This window comes from Myxocyprinus asiaticus, chromosome 28 (genome assembly GCF_019703515.2).
Source record: "Myxocyprinus asiaticus isolate MX2 ecotype Aquarium Trade chromosome 28, UBuf_Myxa_2, whole genome shotgun sequence".
NCBI lineage: Eukaryota > Metazoa > Chordata > Actinopteri > Cypriniformes > Catostomidae > Myxocyprinus > Myxocyprinus asiaticus.
In genome coordinates, this window is record NC_059371.1 from 14,123,012 (window position 1) to 14,150,917 (window position 27,906).

The 27,906-nt window shown below is 37.8% G+C and overlaps 1 long non-coding RNA gene across 1 annotated transcript; it reads right to left on the minus strand.

Annotated features, from left to right (window-relative positions):
• Positions 1–515: 515 nt before the first annotated feature.
• On the minus strand, positions 516–23,126 carry LOC127419124 (uncharacterized). Its single transcript, XR_007893608.1, has 3 exons — positions 22,940–23,126; positions 4,613–4,689; positions 516–934 (listed from the first exon to the last, which is right to left on the minus strand). It is a non-coding gene; the product is annotated as an uncharacterized LOC127419124 (long non-coding RNA).
• Between the last annotated feature and the right edge of the window lie 4,780 nt (positions 23,127–27,906).

Genomic DNA, 27,906 nt, shown 5'->3' on the forward strand with positions numbered 1-27,906 from the left:
AAGCAATTATTGTGTGAATCATGTCATGCAATGTCATTACTTCATGATCAACTACCAGAATAATATCATTAATAAATGATATACTGTAAGTGTGATTAAGAATCCTATGTATGGAATGAAATACAAACCTTTATTGTTTTGCAGTGATGACCCACCATCACACACTACAACAGTCAAGTAACTAAAGCTGGCTATGTAAAGATTTTCTCAATACACAAGATAATAGCCATGATAATATAAGCCAAACATGACACAAAACACATCCTTTATTTAAATCTTCAGACAATTCTAAAGAGAAGCCTTCTCATTTATCCCAAGCCACAGCATGAAAACTATGGGGGAAAAAACAGCATGTAAGCTTTGATGAAACATTCACATTTAGCTAGTTAATTTAGATGATTATTAGCCACCAAGGTGTTTCTATCCATTCCTCAGGTGCATCAGTAGCAGGTGTATTAATGACTCTCCTAACAAATACAGTATCTATTTGTGTATCAAATGCTCAACAATGGCGGCTTTACAAAGAATCCTACAGCTTGAGCACAGAAGGCGATTCAGAAGTCAGGTAGTGTATATACATAAGGACAAATTTCTCCCCATTTGACCCTCTATCTGATGACAACATCCTAAGAAAATTCTGGATTCCAAGGACCAAGATCCTTGAATTATTGTGCTGTGGGAAGTTTTATGGAGGTGGTTGGTGATGGCCTGTAGCTCAGCAAGTCAGCAGTAACACCTTTGCTATTACAGATTATGAACACCATACTGACTTTCCCCAAAACTCCTCAAAAAATCCAGTCACAACATTGCAGTCACGGAACTTTGTTCAACTTCCTGAGGAGGAATAGGGGGTCATGCTGGTGCTGATGATGATGAAGATATTGCTGCTACTGATGATGATGATCCACTGAACCCACATCAAGGCAGAATGCATCTTGCAGGAGCAGAAGTCAGAGAACATTTAATTCAGAAAATGTTTGGTTACTTTTTCATTTTTGATTACAGTTTGGTTAATGTATTTTCTATTATTTCATCTGACTGACATAACTTTTTTACCCCCTACAAACATTAATTGAAAGACAACTGCAAACAAGAAGTATACATTTGTTTTCTATAACATAGCCTGTTGAGAATATTCCATATTGTATTATATTCTACTTCTGTGAACACCTTACAATAAACACAAAACCACATACAAAGACATGCTATCCCATACAGAAATCAGATATATGGCCATACATGTACAGTATATTTCTACAATTATTGTTCATTTATTTGGGCATATTGTCTATATACAATTACACTGTGATTTAGGAAATTATGTTTTACATATATGAAAGTGTTATATTGAAATTGAGGTTATTGCGGTTCCTCTGAGTTTCTGAGTCAGAACTCTGACTTGAGGGGGCGTTCCAGTTAAAAGTTCCTACTGGGAACTCGGAATTTCCAACTTCCAAGTACAAATGGAACACACCATTACTCTGAATAGAACACACCCCAGCTGCTGCTAAATCAATGACGTCGACACCACAAACCAACAAGGAACTATGCTTCTAACCACAGGTGGATAGCCGTAGTTCCAACTACACAACTTTGCGACGCAATCTGCGATTGTTTGTTGGAACTACGGTTTCGGAAAACACCAAATCGTTGAACTATGTTGGTAACGATAGAACTTGCGGCCATAGTTGGCTAATGATGCTTTTGGGAAACGCACCCCAGGATAGTTTCAATATTCAGGGCCATCACCAGGGATGGCCATTAGCGGGCAGTGCCTTCCCAAGTAATATATTTTCACCAAATTCACCCCCCCAAAATTGCTTGTCCAGCATGAGTGGAAAATCAATGGAATTATAAAAATCATAGTTTAATTTTCACTCGTATATAGCTCACTCAATCCACTGCTTATTGCATCCGATTGCAGCTCCGTGATAAAGTTGAAGTTTTTCTGTAACTGCTGGCTAGTTTCTCCTACCCAAATCCAAAAATTAACATTAGTGGGACGGGAGAAGCTTACTTTAGTCTAGATGGCTTCCATGCCGATCGCACATATTTTCTTGCTTGATTCACTTCAGTAACTATTAATAGGCTGTGATAGGATTGAGTTCAGGGGCAGTGGAGGAGTCAGGAGACAACGAAACAGGTTCAAGATCAGTCTTTATTATTAACTAAAACAAAAAGTCTGCTTTTCAGCTTAAATCAAAAACACTCGTTCTCTGTTAACAGACACGTAAACTCTGGTCTTTCTCTCTCTCTCCTCTGCCGCTCTGGCAAGCCTTATCAGGTCTCCCTCTGCCATTACTATAATGAGAGACAGGTGTTAGAGTAATTACAGCCCAGGTGACGAGCCTTACCGCTTTCTCTCTCTCCCACAGACAGACACATTGGTTCTTAAGAATGCCAATTCATTATTTTTAGCCAATCACAACGTCCTGTTCATAAAGTTACAGAGTCAAACACAAGAATCGATTCCTGTATCAGAGTCGACTCCGATTCTAGGACAAGTCAGAGTCGAGGAATTTACTCTTTTGGAGTCGACTCTCCATCACTATTTGCAATTAAATTCATCACTCAGTCTGAGGTAGACTTATTATAAGGGTTTTTCCAAGCTATTAGAGCATCTCAATTTGGTCACATTGCATCATAAACAGAGCATTTTTAGGACGCTGTGTGAAGTGAAATGTACTTTGAAACTCATAAAAACACGTCTCAAGAACCCTGCATTCCAAATGACACTTCCTCCAGCTGTATTGAACGCAAGAATGCAACCTTATCTTGTGCTGTCTGTTGTAGTTTGTGGTTGTTGCTTGTACAGCTAGAGTTGCGCTCACTGTCCCCTGTTGACTAAGACTCGTAAAAACATTAAGGTGGTACTTTAAGCTTGAATTTCTCAGATGGTAGGAATATTCATTATTACAGTCTGGGGCACGATTAATTGCGTACAATTCTTTAACGCATCATATATATATATATATATATATAATGTACAGATTTTGCTGTTTCAGAAGGAAATTGGTACTTCAATTCACAAAAGTGGCATTCAACTGATCACCAAGTATAGTCAGGACATTACTGATGTAAAAAACAGCACCATCACTATTTGAAAAAAGTCATTTTTGATCTAATCTAGACAGGCCCCATTTCCAGCAGCCATTACCAACACCTTATCCTTGAGTAATCATGTAAATTGCTAATTTCATACTAGAAAATCACTTGCCATTATATCAAACACAGTTGAAAGCTATTTGGTTCGTTAAATAAAGCCTTTGTGCTTGTTTTTGAGTTGCCACATTATGCAATAGACTGGCATGTCTTAAGGTCAATATTAGGTCAAAAACAGCTTTCTCTAGAAACTCATCAGTCAATCATTGTTTTGAGGAATGAAGGCTATACAATGCTTGAAACTGGCAAAAGAAAAAAAAATGAAGATTTTATTCAAAGATGTACAATACAGTCTTCAAAGACAAAGGACAACTGGCTCTAACAAGGACAGAAAGAGATGTGGAAGACCAGATGTACAACTAAACAAGAGGATAAGTACATCAGAGTCTCTAGTTTGAGTAATAGATGCCTCACATGTCCTCAGCTGACAGCTTCATTGAATTCTACCCGCTCAACACCAGTTTCTTGTACACCAATAAAAAGAAGACTCAGGAGTGCGGGCCTTATGGGAAGAATTGCAAAGAAAAAGCCACTTTAGAAACAGAAAAACTAAAAGAGAATGTTAAAGTGGGCAAAGGAACACAGACATTGGACAACAGATAATTGGAAAAGAGTGTTATGGATCTTAAACCCATTGAGCTTTTGTGGGATCAGCTAGACTGTAAGGTGTGTGAGAATTGCCAGACAAGACAGCCACATCTATGGCAAGTGCTACAGGAAGCGTGGAGAGGTATGTCACCTGAGTATCTGGACAAACTGACAGCTAGAATGTCAAGGATCTGCAAAGCTGTCAGTGCTGCAAGTGGAGGATTTTTTGATGAGAACTCTTTGAAGTAGTTTAAGACATTTTCTTTTCAAATTGTAATAGTAATTTTTCCATATCATTAATGTCCTGACTATACATTGCGATCAGTTGAATGCCACTTTGGTGAATAAAAGTACCAATTTATTTCCATAAGATCAAAATGTATACATTATTCCAAACTTTTGGCCGCCAGTGTATGTGTTATATATGCACAGCTCTGGAAAAAAATAAGAGACCACTGCAAAATTACTATTTAAATTTACAGATCAACACCGATCCTCCACCTGGTCGTCTAATGGTTACTAAAGCTTTTACAGAAACTCTGTGTGTTCCCACTGGGGTTGAATCATGCAAATGTTCACCAGCACATTAATGTTTTGCAGGTGTTATTGTGCTAAATAAGAACTGAATTCCAGAAGGAGAAAAAGATAGTAAACCTTGCCAAAGAGACCAGCTTAGAGCAGCAAAATTCAGACTGGTTTATTTTAGTTAGAGCTGGTTTGGTACAGGTTAGCTATGCTGTTCACCAGCAAACATACAGATCAACCAGCATGGTCTTTCTGATAAAACTGGTTGACCAACAAAGTCATGCTGGTTAAAGGGTTAGTTCACCCAAAAAAGAAAATTCTCTCATGATTTACTTACCTTTAATCCATCCCAGATGTGTATATTGTATGGACAAACTGAGCTGAAATCTGCTTATAAAAATCTCCACTTCGGTTCTGCTGAAGAAGGAAAGACACAAATAAATGGGTGGTATCAGGCTGCTGGCTGTTTGGCGGCCCAAAAGTTATATTTAGGCAGCATAAAAGTAATCTACACAACTCCAGTCGATCAGTTAATGTCTTCTGTAGCAAACCGATAGGTTGGTGTAAGAAACAAATCGATAATTAAAACGTTTTTAAACTTTAAATCATTGTTTCCGCCCAGCACTGTATTTCTGTTTGAAATGAACTAATTCTCATGTGACATTCATTCCTCTGCTGTATACAAAGCGTACACTTCCGACTTCTCGCATGAACGCGCCATAGCGCTTATGTCACTGATGCTTCGACTTCTGGCAGGAAGCGATTTTTTAAGTTAATAAAGTTTTAATTTTCTATTTATTTTTTACAGAAGACATTTCAGAAGATATTAATTGATCGAATGGAGTCATGTGGATTACTTTTATGCTGCCTAAATATTCCTTTTGGACCGTCAAACAGCCAGTAGGCTGGCACCCATTTACATGCATTGTATGGACAAACTGAGCTGAAATCTGGCCCACTATGGCTACAAAGGGAATAAAATATATCACCTTCCATATTTATCTATCATTTACATTATTATATCATATGTATAAATATGTTTTTCCAATTGCTAATATTCATATTCTACAAAGCACAGAGGTTCAGCCCTCATGAATGAATCACAGCAGGAGCCTCTAAAATACACCCTCTCATCCACATATACACAAATCTCTGTTTCATACTCTAGACATTGGACTTTTCTCACATTTAAAATTTCTCTCTCAGTCACATTTTCCTCCCTTCCTCGTCGTCTTGCACTCTGTTACCCCTTCAGCCACATACAGGCAGCAAGATGCCACAGTGAGCACATTTAGCTCGAAGCTTTATCATCTCCCATGCAGAGTGGCTGTTGACGGCACTCAGATTTCTCATCACTGTCTCAGCCCTGATGCATGCATGCATACACATTTTATGTGGTCGCCAATGTGTTCTTAAGTGGTACCTACTGTAAAAGCGCCAAAATCCAGTACTTTTAGTGAAATCGAAGAACGAGTGTCCTGTAATTTCCAACTAAATCTGGGCAAAAAGGAGGTGTTTTTGACATCTTTGCAATGTTTCGAAACAGCTTGCCGGTGCAAACTTTCAGGAAAAATTGGTACCGGCTGTTAGACACCTTCTTACTGCCATTGGTCAACATAATCGGTGGGTGTGACCTGGTTCTTCACCTACATCGACGCCAACATTTTTCCAGTTAATTTCTTCACTTAGTCAAGATTGGATCCAACCCAATCTCACGAGAATTCGATACAATACAATGAGGTGGTGAATTTGTACCAATTTGTATGAGTTCATTCATACGAGTTATACACTGACCAATGAGAGACACTTCCATTGTGCCCTTGTAGTCCATGATGTAGCATTTGTTCCTTGTTAATCCAAAACAGTTTTCGTACCTGTAACCCCTAATCCAAACACCATCCCTAAACCTAACCATAAAGTGTAACACTTTCCCTACCCAGAACGTAAACATTACCATGATATTAATGTTAAAAGCTCTGATGTGTAAGATGTATGAAAGCGACACTCAGTAGCGGATCCTGGCATTGGCAATATAGGCAGACGCCTAGGGCGGCAACGCTCTCTGGGGTGGTATGACAGGGTATCTGATTGGCCGCCCCCACACAGAGCCTACAAGATCGTGATGGGAGAAAGGTGCCCCGAATCGTGCCAACCCATCCCCGCTGAATTATTTTTTCCCCACATGTAATCTGGTTTGGATGATTGGATGGTTATCTTGCACAGTTAAGAACAAAAACAGTTGGAAGAAGATGCAGGGGAAAGACGGACAAAATAGGTAAATCTTTTTGCTGGTAATTTCATAACTGATAGCTCCATACAGAAAAAATAGCCACCTTCAAGATAAGTAATTAGGGTGATTCTATAACATAAGACACTTTGCCATTGTGACAGTAGAAAAACTTTGTGTTTTTCTTTTTATTAATAGTAAATGTCTGATACATGTACTGGAAAGAAAATAATTAGTTATATGTGACATCACTTTGTCCTGAACAATAATTAGTGAGACTACATGTACTGAAATTTATTTCATTTGTATTTGTTTTTTACTGAAAAGGTGGAGATTTATAGTAAAAGAAGTACTTAAATATTTATCTGTTTCTCACCCACACCTATTCATCACTTCTGAAGATATGGATTTAACAACTGGAGTCTTATGGATTACTTTTGAGCTGCCATATGTGAGCCAACTCTGCCCAAAAGTGACATTTACCATACCCACAAACTCATACTCAGACTGCACAACTTAAACCAGTACTCAACTGAACTACCACAGCAAACATAAGGGCCAAGATGTCCTGTAACCAGCCACCTTGAGGCAAACCCACAGCACCCCCGTTCATTACTGGAGGTGATCAGGCAAACATATGCCTCCGACTGACGTACATATGGTGCCAGAACCACTCGAGCAAATAGACTGCATTCTACTGAACAACCATCATGCAACACCAGCTCAACTCACTATGAAGAGTAGGAAATCAAGAACCCGAACTACACGACTCCAAACACGAGCAGCAAACAAGGGGTGCCCCAGCCATTAGCAAACACTGACATTGTTGCATGGTCTGCTTATATTGTAATTTAATCAAGCTAATTACTAGCAAGCCAGGTGAAAGCAATGTATGGCCACTCCAGCACGTTTAGGGACAAACCATTCAAGCTACCTAAAAAAGACTGCCTACCCTGCTACAATCTGCCCCATCCTTTTGCATAGTCATCCCGACGATGAACCAATAGCCACCAGGACTTGGCTCGAGAGCTTGAAAAACAGAAAAACCTTGGACATAACTAAGAAAACACTTGGTAACAACTTAAACACAAACCAATTACTTAATATTGGTTGTTGGACACAACAACTTAAAGTAGTTGTTGCAATAAATCTGGTACAGCTTAAGCACTGGTAACTTGACGTCATACCCAATCCTGACCCGGTATCAGAAAATGTCTCCAACAATTACAACTACTCAACATTGTCAGGTAGACACCAACCAAAGACAGAACATGAGACCTTCCCAACCCCACAGTGTAGGACATTTCAAGAGACAGCTATGATATGGCTAAAAGGCAGTGATTGCTTGATGCCAGACCCCATTCTGACCCCATACTTTACAGTGTACCAAGAATATACATTACAGTTAGACAATGGCTGCTTGACGCCACCACCAATGACCGAAATTAAGAGTAGCCCAACCCTGCCCCACAGAACATTAAAACAATACTATGGTACAGCTAAGGCATTGGCTGTTTGATGCCATCACCAATCCTGACCCCATTGTCCAGTATTGAAGAGCTGCACTCGGTAGTAGATGCAAATGAATAAAGAATCTTCCAAGCAGGGTACTTGAACTACTCCAGCTCCTAAAACATTAAATGCCACCTTTATGGACATATACAACACTTTCAGTAGTGGGGAGACTAATAGCAGAAAGGGCCCTGGAAGCAGGTGAACTGCTACTTGCAAGGCACATGACAGCTGCTTGATTCAGCCGCACTGTGTCTGCCTTTTACTGGGCTACCAGCTCTTGCAGTTGCTGCATGTCCCCTGCCTTGGTGCGACTGACAGGCAACCCAAAATAATAATACTTCTAATGGAGTCTACTGCTGTTTTGTCTTTAAAGATGCAACTTAAAATCAGTTAAAACATCTTGAAAAGATAAACACCTCCACTTCATCTGGGTATACCCTGCTGACTACGCCAGATTGTGGCAGGCATCAGGGACTTTGAAAGGGCAGACTTAAATGAGTTTGAATGTAGCCAACTACGCCACCTTGGGACTCTCACCCAAGGACTCAACGCTAAGAGGAAAACCACTTACTCACAAGGACACACATTCGTTATACCCAGTGAAGATGGAAACAGTTTTGCACATTAACATTTTTGTTTATTAATAAAAACATTTAGCAAGTGTCACTGATGAGAACACCATCAATTTACATACCTTTTAGTTACCTACCCACAAGCAGAATACCTCTTTTAAAAAGCTGGGAAGGCGGGGGCTGACCTCCAGGGAAGCCATGGCACTGGGAAGAAAGGGCCAACTCTCCCCAAAAGTGACATTTACCATACCCATAAATTCATTCTTACACTGCACAACTTAAACCAGTACTCAACTGAACTGCCACAGCAAACATAAGGGCCCAGATGTCCTGTAACCAGCCACCCTAAAGGCAAACCCACAGCACCCCCATTCACTACTAGAGGGGATCAGGCAGACATATGCCTCTGACCGATGCACAAACGGTGCCAGAACCACTCAAGCATATGAGCTGCATTCTACTGAACAACTGTCACGCAACTCCAGCTCAACTCACTATGAAGGCTATAAATACAGTATATATAACTACATATATATTCTTTGTAGGTCCATAAAATGCAAGTGAATGTTGGCCAGAACTTTGTAGCTCCAAAAAGCACATAAAGGCAGCAGAAAAGTAATCCATATGACTCCAGTGGTTAAATCCATGTCTTCAGAAGTGACATGATAGGTGTGGGTGAGAAACAGATCAATATTTAAGTCCCTTTTTAATCTAAGAGTGCTTTCACACTGGCAGTTTAGTTCGAATCAGAGCACGGTTCGCATGAAAACTTGGTAATGTGAAAGCTGTCATGCGGACCGGAGAGCGCACCGCGGTACCGAACCCGAGACTACCTATAGGAGGTGGTCTGAGTTCAGCTGCAATGGAACTGTAGCGTGATTCGCATGAATGTGAAAGCAACTCTGACTCGGGTGCGCACTCGTTCAGGAAGTAAAGTAACCTGCGCATGTGTTTTAGCCGATGACGACATCATTAGTTTCGACAACACACAAGGATCCACACATTCCTGAAAGTCCCAAAAAAGTAATGACACCACAATTACATACAAGTACAATCAACACTATAAATACTGTCTGTCTATCTATCTATACACCTTATAAATACTATATACAGTGCATCCGGAAAGTATTCACAGCGCTTCACTTTTTCCACATTTTGTTATGTTACAGCCTTATTCCAAAATTGATTAAATTCATTATTTTCCTCAAAATTCTACAAACAATATCCCATAATGACAACGTGAAAGAAGTTTGTTTGAAATCTTTGCAAATTTATTAAAAATAAAAAACGAAAAAAATCACATGTACATAAGTATTCACAGTCTTTGCTCAATACTTTGTTGAAGCACCTTTGGCACCAATTACAGCCTCAAGTCTTTTTGAGTATGATGCTACAAGCTTGGCACACCTATTTTTGGGCAGTTTCTCCCATTCTTCCTTGCAGGACCTCTCAAGCTCCATCAGGTTGGATGGGGAGCGTCGGTGTACAGCCATTTTCAGATCTCTCCAGAGATGTTCAGTCGGGTTCAAGTCTGGGCTCTGGCTGGGCCACTCAAGAACATTCACAGAGTTGTCCCAGAGCCACTCCTTTGTTATCTTGGCTGTGTGCTTAGGGTCGTTGTCCCGTTGGAAGATGAACCTTCGCCCCAGTCTGAGGTCCAGAGCGCTCTAGAGCAGGTTTTCATCAAGGATGTCTCTGTACATTGCTGCATTCATCTTTCCCTCGATCCTGACTAGTCTCCCAGTTCCTGCCGCTGAAAAACATCCCCACAGCATGATGCTGCCACCACCATGCTTCACTGTAGGGATGGTATTGGCCAGGTGATGAGCGGTGCCTGGTTTCCTCCAGACATGACGCTTGCCATTCAGGCCAAAGAGTTCAATCTTTGTTTCACATGGTCTGAGAGTCCTTCAGGTGCCTTTTACTGAGGAGTGGCTTACGTCTGGCCACTCTACCATACAGGCCTGATTGGTGGAGTGCTGCAGAGATGGTTGTTCTTCTGGAAGGTTCTCCTCTCTCCACAGAGAAATGCTGGAGCTCTGTCAGAGTGACCATCGGGTTCTTGGTCACCTCCCTGACTAAGGCCCTTCTCCCCCGATCGCTCAGTTTGGCTAGGCGGCCAGCTCTAGGAAGAGTCCTGGTGGTTGCAAACTTCTTCCATTTATGGATGATGGAGGCCACTGTGCTCATTGGGACCTTCAATGCTGCAGAAATTTTTCTGTACCCTTCCCCAGATCTGTGCCTTGATACAATCCTGTCTCGGAGGTCTACAGACAATTCCTTGGACTTCATGGCATGGTTTGTGCTCTGACATGCACTGTTAACTGTGGGACCTTATATAGACAGGTGTGTGCCTTTCCAAATCATGTCCAATCAACTGAATTTACCACAGGTGGACTCCAATCAAGTTGTAAAAACATCTCAAGGATGATCAGTGGAAACAGGATGCACCTGAGCACAATTTTGAGTGTCACGGCAAAGGCTGTGAATACTTATGTACATGTAATTTTTTTCGTTTTTTATTTTTAATACATTTGCAAAGATTTCAAACAAACTTCTTTCACGTTGTCATTATGGGATATTGTTTGTAGAATTTTGAGGAAAATAATGAATTTAATCCATTTTGGAATAAGGCTGTAACATAACAAAATGTGGAAAAAGTGAAGTGCTGTGAATACTTTCCGGATGCACTGTATAAATACTATTATAGGTTATAATATATAGGGTATAATAGGAGATGACAGTGGCGATAACTTCACCTTGGACACGAGCGTGAGTAAGCGTACAGTGTAAACAAAGATGCAAACAAATTCCTTGCAATCAGCTGTCTCCTCAAAAAACGCTGTTTGTGAGCAGCAGCAAGCCGCCTTCCCCTGGACATCTAATGAGTTACGCAATGAAGCGCAAATATATGCAGTTGTTGTTCACTCTGCTGTGCATAATGGCACCAAAATAACAAAAAAACAAAATGTATGATGAGTCGCGTTGTGTTCACCACGCGTGTTTGTGATGACATAAGATGAACGCAAATGGACCGGGGTTCGATAGAATCAAATGAGTGTGAAACCAGACCAACGCTGCGGGGGGAACAATTGCACTCAGAATTGAACCGCAGCAAACGTGCCCAGTGTGAAACGTGCCCTAAATCACCACTTACACTTTCAGATGTGAAAGTGAAACTAAACAGGCATCACATATGACTTTCAGATGTGAAAGTGGAGATTTAGAGTAAAAAAAAAGGACTTAAATATTTATCTGTTTCTTACCCACACCTATCATGTCGCTTCTGAAGACATGAATTTAACCACTGGACTCTTATTGATTACTTTTCTGCTGCCTTTATGTGATTTTTGGAGCTTCAAAGTTCTGGCCAACATTCACTTGCATTGAATGGACCTACAAAGCTGAGACAGTCTTCTAAAAACTAAAGTGTTCAGCAGAACGAACAAATTCATGGGATGTCATGAGGGTTAGTAAATGATGATAGAATGTTCTAAAATTCTAAAATGTATCTGTATGTTTCGCCTCTCTATATGTTATTATGTTAATTAAGTAATGATTTGTCAAAAAGTAATTTAATAGATTCAGCATGAAATAAAACACTGCAAGAGTGAAGGCAGTAGTAAACTCCCTGCTCTTAAGTCTTCTCTATGGGTAATTAACCATTGTGCATTGTGGGTAAGAATGAGTGAAAAAATTAGGGAACGAGTGGCTCACTCAGAATTCAGACACTCCTACAAAATGGAGGACACCTGAAATAGTGCACTACATAGTGGACAGGGGGCGGTTTCAGACACAGCAAGTGTTCCGCGACTGTGGTTGGTGCCCTACACAGGCTGCATACTATGTGTTTAGAGAGCGCCAGTACTGCTGTACAGAACTAATGATCTAAATTCTTTCGACACTGAAAACTGTAACTACACTGAAATAAGAATCCACACAGGAATTTAAAAGCTATGAAATAGCGAAAGTAGGCATTAATAAAACGTGATCTTGCTTTGGTTTATATTTCAGCATTATATATAATGTCCCTGTGGGACATTTTCACGTTTTCACCATAATGATTACTAGAAAGGTTTCCAAACCTCTCTTCTTATTGACAAATTCATCCAGATCTGACTAGAGCCCTTAAAGCAATAGTTCATCCAAAAATGAAAATTCTCTCATCATTTACTCACCCTCATGCCATCACAGATGTGTATGACTTTCTTTCATCTGCTGAACACAAATTAAGATTTTTAGAAGAATTTCTCAGCTCTTTTGGTCCATAAAATGCAAATGAATGGGTGCCAACATTTTAAAGCTAAAAAACCCCCAAATAAGTCAGCATAAAAGTAATCCATAAGACTCCAGTGGTTAAATCAATATCTTCAGAAGCGATTTGATATGAGAATGTGTGGATGAGAAACAGATCACTTTCACATTCTTCTTCTTGTGTTTTTGGTGATTCACATTCTTATCTGCATATCGCCCCCTGCTGGGCAGGGAGAAGAATGTCTAGTAAAAAATGACAAATATTGATCTGTTTCTCACCCACAGCTATCATATCATTTCTGAATATATGGATATAACTACTGGAGTCTTATGGATTACTTTTATGATTCCTTTATGTGCTTTTTGGAGCATCAACATTTTGGCACCCATTCACTTACATTGTACTGACCTACAGAGCTCAGATATTCTTCTAAAAATCTTAATTTGTGTTCTGCAGAAGAAAGGAAGTCATACACATCTGGGATGGCATGAGGGTCAGTAAATGATGAGAGAATTTTCATTTTTGGGTGAACTATCCCTTCAAAGTGATAGCTCAGCCATAATTTAATATTCTGACATCATTTCACTACCCTCATGTTGTTCCAAACCCTGTGACCTTCTGTTTTCTGTGGAACACAAAATATGTTAGACAGGATGTTAGGGACTGACAGTCTCGGTCACCATTCACTTTCAAAATATAGAAAAAAAAAAAAAAAAAAAGAAAAAAGAAAAGAAACAAAACATTCACTGAAAGTAAATAGTGACTCAGGCAAACATTCTGTCTCATATCTCCTTATTGTGTTACATAGAAGTCATATGGGTTTGGAACAACATGATGGTGAATGATGACAGAATTTCCATTAATAACAATAATAAAAATAATTCTGTAATACATGTTAAATGTGTATAATGTAATGGAATATTATGTCCATTATGTATTCTGTGTAAGTAACGAGTTACTCACAACTTGAGTACTCTTTTAATTGGATACTTTCTTACTCTTACTCAAGTAATTATTTATGTTAGTACTGTTACTTCTACTGGAGTAATTATTTTTTAAAGTAACTGTACTTTAAAAAATATAGTATAGTATATATTTGAGTATAGTTTTTGGCTACTCTACCCACCTCTGCTGAGTGCAGAGTTGCCAAGCTGGTGCAAAATTACTATATACTTTAAGTTATAGGCTATCAATGTATTTCTTTAATAAAAATAAGAATACGTTTTTTTTTTTTTTTTTTTTGTTTGTTTGTTTTTTTTTTCACTATCTTACGTGGATTCTTTTCACAAAATTCATCATAAAAAACAAAAACATATGTCCAGGGCTGCAGTACGGCACGACGAAACATTCAAGTACGGAGGCTCCACAGTACTTGGACATACTGGGCATATTTGATCCTAGTACTATCTTTAATTTCTAACAATTTGTGTATTTTTTATTTTATTCATTTATTATTATTTTTTTTTTTTTGGTGCTCACTTGAGCCAATTTACATGGCATTGACAAAACACCCATACACTATGGCACAACCTTTTTCCTGTGTGTCCAACAATTGTCTTTGGTAGTGGCTGAGGTACACTGTCAACCAAAAGCTCAAAGTTAGTTGGTTACATAATTGCAATTAATACTAATTAAACATACTGTAATTACAATGTTTACATTGGATATCTAGAACCTTTTGAATTTGACTTTTTTGTTTAACTTCAAAATGCTGTGGGAAATCAAACTTAACAAACTTAATAATAAAAAATACAAATAAAAAACCCTATTTGTACAGGGCTAGTTATAATATTCTGACTGTACCTAGGAGCCGACCACTTACTGTGCTGGGACTGTGCTTCTAGTAAAAATGTTTATTTCCAATCCTAAAATATTGTTTTCTTTTCATCAGTCTCTTAATAATTTACAGTAAGTCATTTCTTAAAATATCTGAAGGCAAATATAGCCAGTTTGTTGAATATCAGACATCATTAGAACAGGAGGAAAACTGTCTATATCTTCTCCAAAATTCATAGAGGTCCAGACTTTCTACATTGTACTTGCCCTTATGGATGTTTAGCCTACCATAGTTCATCCACTGTTTAACTGAAAAAATAAACTATAACATTTATTATGAAAAAAAAAAAAAAAAAAAGCCTAAACAAATGTACATAAAATATATCAAATAAAATAATATAAAAATGTCTAAATAGATTCCCCCTAATAGATTTAACATGAAACAAACAAAAAAAATTCTGTCACTGTGTTACAGAATAAACATGATGCATTTTAGTAAGGGTGATGATGTGTATTTTAAACAGCCTTGTAATTGATGTTGGTGCATGGTATTATCTCCTCTTTACCTCCTCAGTGGCAGTGCTGTTTATAATGTCGGGGCTGTCTAGCATTTTGAGAAAATTGACTTCTTCCACAGTGCTCTAAAATAGATGATTCTTTGAGTTCAAATGGGGTGTATAAGTTTTGTAGTCTCCGCCAAAATCGACTGAAAGCTTGTTGAGTCGCACAGTTGTTTCCCTCTGTGCTATCCCAGAGCTCTGGTTATTGTATCTCTGATCTGCAGCACGCTGATGTGCATTGCGATGGTAAATTTGCTTCGGCGGCTTGAAAAATCAAGTCTCGCGCTGATAAAAAAAAATCACACGTGCAAGATTTATTGCTAAGTTTTATTTATTTTACATTTAACCACATTGTCTTGTTATTTGGTGTGAGATTTATTTGGGTAGAGTGAGACCGTGAGGGTCAGACAGAGCCTAGAAAGCGTGTGAGTTGGTAACCCAGACATCTGGTAACTGGTGCATATTATGGCCATGTATAACGTTAGTTTTAGCATTTAGCACCATAAATGCAGAATGTAAACATGACAAATTATACATTATCTACTGCATATACTATATTACTTTAAATCATCGTTGAGTGGTTAAAACAGCTTCTTTTACTGATCTCATATGGATACCATTCATAGAATGAAGCATGTAGTCATTGATAATACATTGCAATGTTTCATATGTATGGCTCAGGTCCCTCCTTCAATGTAAAGATCTGATACTTAAGAAAAATGTCTGTATGCACAAATGGTGTGAGACAAGCAACTTGCCTAAGTCTAATACTTAGGATTAGGGGTTTGTTTAAATTTCTTACCAGATATGAGCAATATAATATTGATGCTTCCTTAGCAAAAACAACCTAACAACCACTAAGCAACTAACCTCATTTGAATTTAGGGAACATAAATGAAAGGATGATGCATCAATAAAGTGTTAATAATTTACTTCATAATACTGACTCTGACTTCTAATGCAATTATAAAAAAAAAATAAATAAATAATAACCTATACTAAATGAAGGTGGCAGATGTTTCAGCTGTCTGTGGCGAGGCAGAAATCACAGTGTTGACACTTTTGGATCACAAGCTTCACACTTACAGCAGGACATCCTTTCAGTGTGTCCATAAATATGCATGTTGTAAATGTGTGGAAACAGAGCAGGAGGCGGTTTCACTGGTTTCATGCAGTGGCTTTTTTCACTCAGTGTTAATTTGTATGTGAAAAAAATCCAAATGGAAATGTGCATTTATGACTCTAATTTTAGAGCAAAGGACATGTCCTGCATGACTTTCACACACACACACACACACACACACACACACACACACACACACACAAAGAATACTTAGCAATATATAAGGCATTTTCTTACTTTTTTCTTTTATTTTTTTATTTATTTATTTATTTTTTTAATATGGAAAAGATTGGGGCCATAATTTCTAAAGATTTAAGCAGTGTTGGGTAAATCATGCAAAACAAGGACAAATTACCAATTAGTTATAAAAAAAATTTAAGATTACTGACTTTACTGATTTCTTCATCAAAAAAGTAATAATATTTCTAATGACTTTATATTTTGAAATTTATCTTGGTATCCACTCAACGAAAAAAAAAAAAATTCTCCCTTAAAAGGCATGGCCTTTAGCTGTCACAGAAATGCAAACAGATTAACATAATTCATGTTTTTAAAGTATTTTACATAAATATTATTTTAGTAATATTTGTAAACCAAGTAATGTATTTACAAGTAATTAATTGAAATTTACTAACGATATCTGATTACAAGAATTTAAAATGTAATCCATTACACTACTTTATTCAACTAAAAAGAAATTAGATTACAGTAACTAATACCTTTGTAATCAGATTACACCCAACACTGGATTTAAGAATCTGTAGGCACCTTTACTCTGTAAAGTCCTTAAGATGAAAATAAATAAATGTCAACAAACACAAATAATTATTGTAAGAATTAGTCTATTCATGAATAATGAACTCTAAATAATCTGACATACAAAGGCACTATACTTAATAATTCTCAATTCTGTTGTTCAGGAAAAACTAACAACGGCCACTTCACAGTTCAACACTGCTGCCCATGGATTGCTTTCTTCAATATGTGAATCTGAACATAAGCCCTACTCTCTCTCTCTTTATGCACTCCCTATCTATTTTCCCCTTGCGCTCTATTCTTGTTTCCATGGAAACAGTTGTCAATGTGGAGAGAGCAACATGGCAGGATACAGCAGAAGATATTTCCCAGCATGCATTCGTCCTGTAGGAAACTCGTGAGGGGATTTATGTGTAAAAGATCATTGATTGGTTGCTGTAATCATATGATAAATAGCTGCATTGCTTCACCACTTGCCAAAAGTGAGTCAGGTAACCTTCCTCTGACAGGTACTGTCTGGTCCTGATGTCCCCAAAGTTGCCTACACATCAAATCTGCTACACCTACATAGAAACAATTTTAACCTATAAAATGTGCTTTATGTGCTAACATCTAGAAATGCTCTTTGAGGGAAATATTGCAGGTTGTCCAATTTTTACAGTGCACTCTGATTCTACCCTGCTGAATAATAAAATCACTTATCAAACTATGTCTGGATATATCTAAATGCACTCTTGAAATTTATATTTTTCACATGGCTCCATCCAAAAATGAAATGAAATGGAATTGTGCATAAGAGTTAGCTGTTATTACAAATTAGTATTAAATGCAACTTTAATGTATTCCTTTTGTTCTTTCATTCATTCATGTTGTTATTTAAGCATTCAGTGATTTTATTATGAATAGATTTAACTAACCTAATAAAAACAAAAGATTTGTTGCATTTCAATGACAATCAAGCATAACTAAATAATCCATTGCAGAAATGAGGAGCATATTTTTTTCTACTGGTGTAAGCATGGTTACAGGTGATCAATTTATCAGAGCGAATGTCACTAACAACAACAAAACTGGCCCCCTCCTCTCAAAAAAATAAAATAACGAAAGGAAGAAAAAGATGGATCTCCGAAAAATATGTCTTATTAGCTGGTAAGTAGCATATATTCCGCTGTTGTTTTGACTCATTGAAAACAACTGTTTCAAAATAAATAATGTTAAAAAAGTTAGGCAACGCTGACATTAGACAACGATTGCTAGTCATATCAGATAAAGTCAAACAGTGGAAACTTTTATAGCAGGCAAATAAACCAAGGTAGTAACTGGTTTAGAGATTGCGTTGTTACCAGCATAAAGTAAAAAAAAAATTCCATTGTCCTTCCTCAAAAATGGAATCAAGCACTGCAGTACCACAATCCATAATAAAATGCCCCATTAGAGTGGTTACAGCTGTCTATAGAACTACCATACGAAGAGACCTACCTGGCTAACTATCGGTCCAATAAAATATCTTACCTTGCAAGAAAAATGACATCTCTGGGTTGGTTTTAAATCCATTCAGATCTCGGAGTTGCCACCACCTCTGAAAAAGCCAATCTGATGTTTTTTCATGTTTTATTATTACGGGCTCTGTCATTTTCCCTTTTTGTTTGCAGACTGTCCTCTGTTTGAGGTTTCTTTATTTAAAAATGGGTGATTCCCCAGAGGGTTGCCTTTTTGAATGATCCATGGTCAATGTTTTTCAAATGTTGTGGTTACAAGCTTTCAGCTTCAAACTACCACCACACCTTTCATTGCACATATACACGCGCTGTAGTAGCTAGCTGAACCTTCTTTTCTTTATTTACGGACATGATGTAAACATGACAGAAGTATGCAATTTCCCGCCAGATCCGTCACGACAGCTCTAAAATATATATCATTATTATCGGCTTTCCAGAGTGAATTGGGGTAAGACAAATACATGGTTTGAAAGACGGATTGTTGGTGTATTTGCTCATTAATGAAATTTTGTTCATTTCTAATAAAAACATCTTACATAGTGTAGCTTTAAATTGTATAATGCCAGTATCAACAACTAGAAAGGTAAAGTTTGTCAAGATAGCCTTGTCAGGAAAACTATTAAAGATTTCACAGACCCTAAAGTCAGACAGATAAATGGTTGGGTGGATGGAGAGATGATGGATGGAAAGAGTGAGATAGATAGATAGATAGATAGATAGATAGATAGATAGATAGATAGATAGATAGATAGATAGATAGATAGTTTAATGAGTTCATCACTCATTTTATGATACAAAACAGTTGTGGTCAGCAACACAATCCTAACACAATCCTAATCAGACACAGTCTAAGAAAGTTAGACTCCAGGTTATCAAATCCACCTACAATAAGAACTTACAGTAGAGTAAGAACTCAATAATTATTCTAAATCTCATGACTGATTACAAATTCATGAGTGATGGTCTAAGCTATAATGACTTCATCCTGGGACTATCAAATATAGTTCAGAGAGAATATGATAATACCTAGAGGTCATTAGTTATACAACAAAGACTTCAATTATGTGACAATGATTTTGTAGAAGTGTGAGGACTCTTTTACTCTAAGAGCTGTGGGTGGTGTGTAGGCTGATCTGTAATTATTACGGTATGTATGAGTGGAGAGAAGTCTCCTTAAAAAGTCTTGGTAATCTGGCACTTTTGTAGATCAAATGATCGCCCACATATGCTGCTCTGAAAGCCACTCAAAGACTGTGAGGTACAAAAGTGTGACAGGTGAATAAGACAAAAGTGGAGGAGAAAGAATGAGAATCTGAAAGAAAGAGAGAGGAAGTTTGAGACAGATGATAAATGTGTCTCTGTTATCAAAGTCATTATTTCTGTGTGATATCTGTTCTCATTGTATAACAGGGATGGTAATGTTTAACACCTGTATCCTCATCATTTCAAATGTATGCTTAGGCTGTGTCCGAAACCTGAGAATTGTTGCCTTCTCAACAAGTATACGGAGGTAGCAGGGCATCAAGGCACAATCGAATGCAATTTTTGCATCACATTCTGTGGTCTGAATATCTCCAGAATATCTAGTCAGTTTCTGAAAGCATCATAGAGCTTGTTTTTAAACAAAGATTATGCTTAATAAGCCGACAACGTGCAGTCATGTAAACACAGAAAACAGCTTTCTCATATCTGTGTATGGTCATACTCACAAACTGTTTAAGAATAAATTGATGTGCACGAGTAGATTTTTGCCAATTACCCCAGTTTTGCATTGCAAGTAAACACTTTTACCAGCATTCTTACCGGCTTATCCAGTGTATGCAAGTGTTGTATGCATGCCTCTTCACGGTTTGACGTCAAAAGCAGAGAAAAACTAGATTATTTCTAATCTCATGTAAACAGTGGCGATTTCTCAGGGCCAGCAAAGCCTTCTCTGCTGGCGTAACATGCCTAATAAATAAATATTTTTTTGGTCTCATTGACCTTTTTGCCTATGCATTTTCAACTCTTTCCACTCCTAATTAATCTACAAACAAATAGCAAAAAAAAAAAAAAAAGCTTATCCAATCAGAATTTATTCCTCGATGTTTACAAGCAAAGTGCGACGACTGTTTCACAAATCGCATGCCCAAAGCCGAGCTTGTTAGACGAAGCAGTGCATGAGATTGAGCTCCACCCGGTCAGGCCTTCAGAATTTCACAGAATCTCTCAACAGTGCAAATGAATGGGCATCTGAAGTCAGATTGTCAGATTCATCAGCCAATTAGATTGATTTAATTGTTCTTGGTGGGTGTGGTCTATACACTATACTTGGTGTGGATATGTCCCAGTCCAGGCCTTCTAGCTGGCCTTGAGTGATGCAATCACGCTTTAAGTGATGTATGTAATTTAAAAGCGAAGAGCGCGAGATCTTGCTGACAAGTCGGCTGTAATCACTGCCTCATCACCATCGAGAAAGAGATCCTTAAAACCTGAGATGTTCTGCATGATCGTGCGATTGATTAATTAACGGGAAAGGAGGACTGATTTTCACTTCAAGCAAATTGGTAAGTGCTTTTTGCATTGTTATAGCAACATCAGGAGTTTTCTAAGTGTAAATTAGGCTGCTTGAACATTCAGTGTCGGATCAAGTTTTGAAAAGTAACCGTGTACCCTGACGAAACAAAATTTATTGCAAGCAAAATTAAAATCGCAAATATTATCAGAGCTTTTTCTTGGTATTAGACCTCCTTGGTTCTGGCTTTCGTATGTGGATGTGTTTTTAAAATTTCAGTTGGTATTATTAGTTGACTGCCACATAGTGTATGATGGGCATATGGTGTCTTATTCATTGTGAAACTGTGTTTTCTTAATGGCATGAATCGCACTGACGGCCTAGACTTAAAATGCACGGGTCACGGTTGCATGTAAATGCAGTTTTCTGCTTTGTTGGATTTTTTTTAAATAAACTGATTTTTTGGGAGTTGTGTACTGCTGTCATGTAAACTGGCTTACTGATGTATCCTTCACTGCCTTTGATTTCCCAAATCCCTGTGTGTGCAGTACGGCGGTTGGTAGAAAGAATAAAAATGGTGTCTGATGGAGTAGTTAAAAGATAAATGTGCATAAACCATTATTTTCACACTATGATTCTATTTTTACTGAGAAAAGAGACATTGTAAAGGGTTTGTTTATACCAAAATTTTTAATGGTTACAAATTTTTATGTCCATCTGCGCAGATTTTCCATTGTATTTCTATGTAAACATGCGCTAGATGGACGTCTTTAGCCATTATGCAATGTTTTGCAGTTTATTTCAGTGTATCTTTTTGAGACACATACTGTTCTATTCGTTGTGCAGCATTTAGCTTTTTCAATGCAAGAACGTGTTTGGTCTGAACGGTCCCTAATTTTAGTCAATAAATATTTGTTTGTTGAACTGGTTTTTCACTAATAATTTTTCCTTCCAGTGTGATGTCAACCACGGTGACCAGATCATTGAACCGAGAACAGATCAGTCAGATTTGAGAATTAATCTTTCAGGGGTGCATTTCCCGTACAACAGCATAACTCACTGCTTAACCACCATAGTACAATGCAACGTTGAATTAATTGACTAGCAAGTCACAACTGTTTACCAAAACCGTAGTAACTATGTTGCATGTCCGTCACTCCAACCATGCTGGTTCACCAATATAGAGTTATACGATGACGATAATGACGTTACACAAAAGGTGGAGTAATAACTTCTGCGTACATCGAATGGATGTCAATATATGTAGCTTATTAACACGGACACCAGAAAGCCGTTTATTACGAGAATATAATTAAGAGAATGCTGCTTAAGACACGAAAATATTTGGCAGAAAACTAGGTGTGTTAAATCGCTTTCTCTTAATCCCTTAAATGGCGTAAACAAAATCGTTTCATGTTTACATGACTTTTCAAAACATAACTTTCTGCAAAAACCCTAGAATAAGCCATTTTCTTAAGTGCATGCCAGTATCAAAAGTCAGAATGAAACATACAGAATGAAAGATACATATGGAATAAAATATAAAGAAGACTTACAACACAAACTGACAAGAAACTATGCTTCTAACCACAGGTGGAGAGCTGTAGTTCCAACTAGGGATGGTCATTTTCTAGTAATTTTGTAGTCTAGTACTCTAATCCACAAAAAATGAGTACTCGATTACTCGTAAATTACAATGTAAGTTAAAAATAAAAAGTATGACACATACGTGAAATGTGAAATTTTGTTTTATTCACAAACGTTACCAAGAACTGTTTCAAAATAAGATACCGTCAACAAACAATGCTTCCCTTATGGGGAAAAAATTAAACGAACAAAAGGCATTAGAAAAACTCAATCAATGATTTAACACACATACACACTTACTGGTCTGATCAGTTCCTGAGTTTCTCACACCACGTAGCATTTTTTTTTCCAGCAGTAAAACAGATCCTCATCAGTTGGTTTGCATGACTGCAACAAGAATCGAATACTAATACAGTAGAATTCAATACGAATCAAAATATTACAAGTATTTCCACATTTGGCATTACTTTCAAAAGCACAGACGCCTTCATATCTTCTTCTCTCATCCAACACCTCAACAACACGTATCCACAGCACCCCCAGTGGACTTAATTGTAACTGCGAGATTTGGTGAGAGATTCAGAGGAAAAATAGTGTAATTCAGTGCTGCTCATGACAGGCAAATGCATAAAGGAAAATCAGTTTGCACTATTCGAGTAGCGTTTTTCATATGTGCAGAACGAGTACTCTATTACTCGATTAGTCAATTACTCGTACACATGCCTTGTTCCAACCACACAACTTTGCAATACTTTTCAGGAATGTTTCTTGGAACTATGGTTTCGGGAAGCACTAAATCATTGAAATATGTTGATAACAATGGAACTTGCAACCATACTTGGCTACCGATGCTTATGGGAAACATACACCAGACTGTTTTTGTTGAATCAAACAATTCATTGAAATGATGCGACTCAAAAAGAATGATTGATTCACGCATTGGACACAGCTTCTTGTCCCATGAACTCGTCAAAGGGAGCTAGAGTGGATGTATAGATTTTCAGAGTATAACAATGTACATTTTGGTCTGTTTCTCTGTCAAAATTATGTCAGAATTTCATGTTTAGTTAAGTATTTCTTTAAGCATTAGCCTTTAGATCAGATGCTTTTTAAGATCATGAGAAACATAAATTCCATCAAGTATATCCAACCTTTTTACTGGTATGTGTGTTTTGTCACACTGTTTAGGTGGTACATGCATTAAAGTTAGATAAGTTGGCACACCTTTTTCTCTGCAATGCATATTTTATTTAGAACAGGAAGTGAAAATGTCAAGCTCCCCCCGAGCCCTAAGGGGCCCTCCCATGGCGCCCTCACCACCAGCTGGGCTGTGCTGAAGTGCTACTGACACACACACACACACCTTTCCCTCATATTCCCTCATTCTGCACTGAAAAACACAAATGAAGCTGCTCTCTCACTGCTCATGATACTCAGCTCAACCCATCCTCTTGTTTTCTGCATTCACAGCACTGTCCAGCACAGAACAGTCATCATCACCCCTATTAACTTCGCTGCAACAGTTAAGCTGTCAGGTCAGAGTTCTGACCAGAGGACAGGACTGTGTGTGTATGTGTGTTTATCTGACAGGTGACTGACCTTTTGACTGTGTGCTTGTCTTCTGGGCCCAGTGGCTGGACGTTAGAGACTTTCTTTAATATTTAACATCAGCATTTCCTTAAGTGAGATGTGTGTTGGAGAGAGATAGAGATGAGCATTAATAGAACTCTGTTCTAAAATCACACACTGTATGTACCAAACAACAATCTAATATGACAATTTAAAATGTCATATAGAGTCATAGTGCAATAATATGAGTAATGTGAGAATAAGTACTCACTTCTCCAACATTTCCTAAGTAGGCCTAAAAAAAAAAAAAAAATTCCCAGCTTAGTTAATGGAAAACATAATGTATATCTTATTAATAACTTTACCAGGATCTCTGGGCAGATTGCACAAACAGATCTCAATGTCACAATGACCTGTACCAATGAAGTAGAATTTCAGTTTTCAGATGTAACACACACTCACACACACACACACATATATATATATATATATACATATATATATATATATATATATATATATATATATATATATATATATATATATATATATATATAAACACCCAAACCAGGTGTAATAATAAAACAGAACCACAAGAACTGTACTGAAAACTACAGCTTCAAACGTTTCTCTTTTATTTAATCTGTCTGGGTTTGTCTGAACTCAGGGACTGACATCTTGAATTTTTTGGACAGCATTGCACTAGATATTGCTGGCAAACATTCAGTTGGGAATTTCTACCACAGGCATGAGGCAGATGGTAGTACCTCAATATTTCTCTCTCATTCTCTCTCTAGAACTCTCTCTACTTTAACCCAAACATTATTACACACTTCGGGTCTTCAGCAACCCAGCACATATATCTATCACACATGGATCTACAAAATGTACAGATAGAGTAAAGCTCTGAAAGCATTTTTAAGACAATGGGAAAATAATAGAACAGTATGTTATATTTTTATGTTATATTTTTCATACATCAAAGAGATGATGCAACAAATGATAGAATGGTTTCATTAATTCCACACTGAAATGTAATAAGACACAACTGGCTGTCAAACACATAATGAACACATAAGCTACACATAAGTATTCTCAGGCACTTACTGAGTCTAAATATAGATGTAGGCTACAACCTACAGAATCATTACTGATTCTGTAATCATTACAATACGGCCCTGACGCCAGTGGTTGAGGCATTGACTTCAACAACGAAAGGAAGTTCGGAGTTTGGCTGCTGGAGTATACACTACCGGTCCAAAGTTTTGAAACACTTACTCATTCTTTATTATAATTTTTCTTTTTTCTTTTTTTTTTTTTTTTTTTTTTTTTCACATTTTAGAATAATAGTAAAGTCATCAAAACTATGGAATAACATAAATGGAACTATGGGAATTATGTTGTGACTAAACAAAATCCAAAATAAATCAAAACTGTGTTATATTTTAGCATCTTCAAAGTAGTCACCCTTTGTCTAGAATTTGCAGACATGTACTCTTGACATTTTCTCAACCAACTTCTTGAGGTATCACCCTGGGATGCTTTTTAAACAGTATTGAAGGAGTTCCCATCTATGTTGGGCACTTATTGGCTGCTTTTCGTTATTATTTGGTGCAAGTCATCAATTTCAGAAACTTTTTTTTTAAAATTAAATTAATTATAATGAAATAAATTAATATGTTGGCACAATTATATTTTTGTCTACAAAACTAATTTCAAACATTTAAGCATATGCCTTCAGATCAAAAGATTTTTAAGATCATGAGAAACATTTCAGTCAAGTGTTTCAAAATTTTTGATCGGTAGTGTAGGTGATGAAGTAAAGGCCTTCTTCAATTGTTGAAAAGCATGAGTGGCTTCTTGAGACAGAGGGAGAGACTTGGGCTTAGCTTTAAGGAGGCTGGTTAAGGGAGCAGTGATGGTACTAATGTCGCGGACAAAACGATGAAAAATTTGCAAATCCTAGGAATCTCTGTAATTCTTTGATAGTAGTGGGCTGAGGCAGGACAATACCACCTTCTCTGAATCCATCTGTACCCCCTCTGGACCAATGATATAACCCAGGAACTGCACAGACGACTGGTGAAAAGCGCACTTCTCCGTTTTAAGGTATTTCTGGTGTGCACGGAGGCGTTGAAATACCAGTTTTACGTGTTGGATATGGTCTGTCAGGTTGGCTGAGTAGATGATGATATCATCGATATAAACCAAGACAAAGCGGTGGAGGTATTCTCTGAGTATTTCATTCATGAAGCCCTGAAAGACTGAGGGGGCGTTGGCTAGGCCATAGGGCATCACCCAGTATTCATAATGCCCCATGGGCGTGATGAAGGTGGTCTTCCCCTGCAGATGCGAATCAGGTTGTATGCACTTCTCAAGTCAAGCTTGGAAAAGATGGTGGCTCCTCTCAAAAGCTCCAAGGATGCAGGTACCAGAGGCAGTGGGTAACAGTACTTGACTGAAATTGTATTAAGGGCGTGATAGTTGATGCATGGTCTCATTCCGCCATCTTTTATAGACACAAAGAAGAAGCTGGATGCTACCGGTGAAGTGGAAGGACGAATGTAACCTTGCTTGAGAGCCTCCTCTATGTACTCTTCCATTGCCCGTTGTTCTGGCAGTGAGAGGGGATACACTCTTCCTCTAGGCAGAGGAGCTCCTGGCAGCAGGTCAGTTGCACAGACCCAGGAGTGATGTGGAGGCAGTTGTGAGGCCCGTTGAGGACTGAACACATCCAGGAATTTGTTACAGATGGAGGGAATGGTTATGTCATGGTTTATGTCGGGACTCTCAACTGAGGTGCTGGACACTGGCACAGAGGAGGAATAAGAGTAGGAACTCAAACGTGGTTGACGGAGAGGAACAGCCAGACATCCATGAAAACAATGCCATCCCCTTATTTACAGAAGCAACAGGTAATGGGCACAGCAGTGAATAGCAGCGTCAAATGGCAGACAGCTGATAAACAGTAGCTGAAAATTCCACAGAACAAACAATGATGACAAACGGGCACTTAGCTGAGAACTTGAATATAATCCACAATGGAGTAAATGAGAGAAAATACACTATGTGAAAGCAGTGCAGTCTAATAGGTCCGATTCAAGACTAGACAATGAGGTGAGTATATATTGTGTCCTTGATTACATGGAGATGAGCCAATTGGTTAATTACAATTGCTAAAACAGGCTTGGATTGGAAAAGAGAAACTAGGTTTGAGAAAAGGTCTAGCATCATTTGTTTGCAGTTGCTTTGATATTTTATCTAATTTTATTACATAAATAAAATAATAAAAAAAAAAATTAAGCATCACTTTAGTGTCCACGACTGTACATTAGCCAATAATGTAAAAGAGAAGACAAGATAAATGTAGAGTAGCATAAACTCTACAGTCTTGGCTGATAGCATCAAGAATACTGAAGAATGCGAAAAGCTTGAGAGATCAAATACATGATCAAAGAGAGCAACAGTCAACAGCTATAAATCAAGTAAGGTCTATTAAACTATAATATTGAGAGATTGTGCAGGTGCAAAACCTCTATATCTTGTCCTTTAAACAACAGCATGTCATTATAGGATTTATTCTCAGGTAGAATCAATGCTAAGTTCTCCATCACTGTTCAAAAAGGCGACACATTGACAGCGAATTTCACCCTTTCCTGGCCATTTATCTACTATAGACATTAACAACGCCATCACTC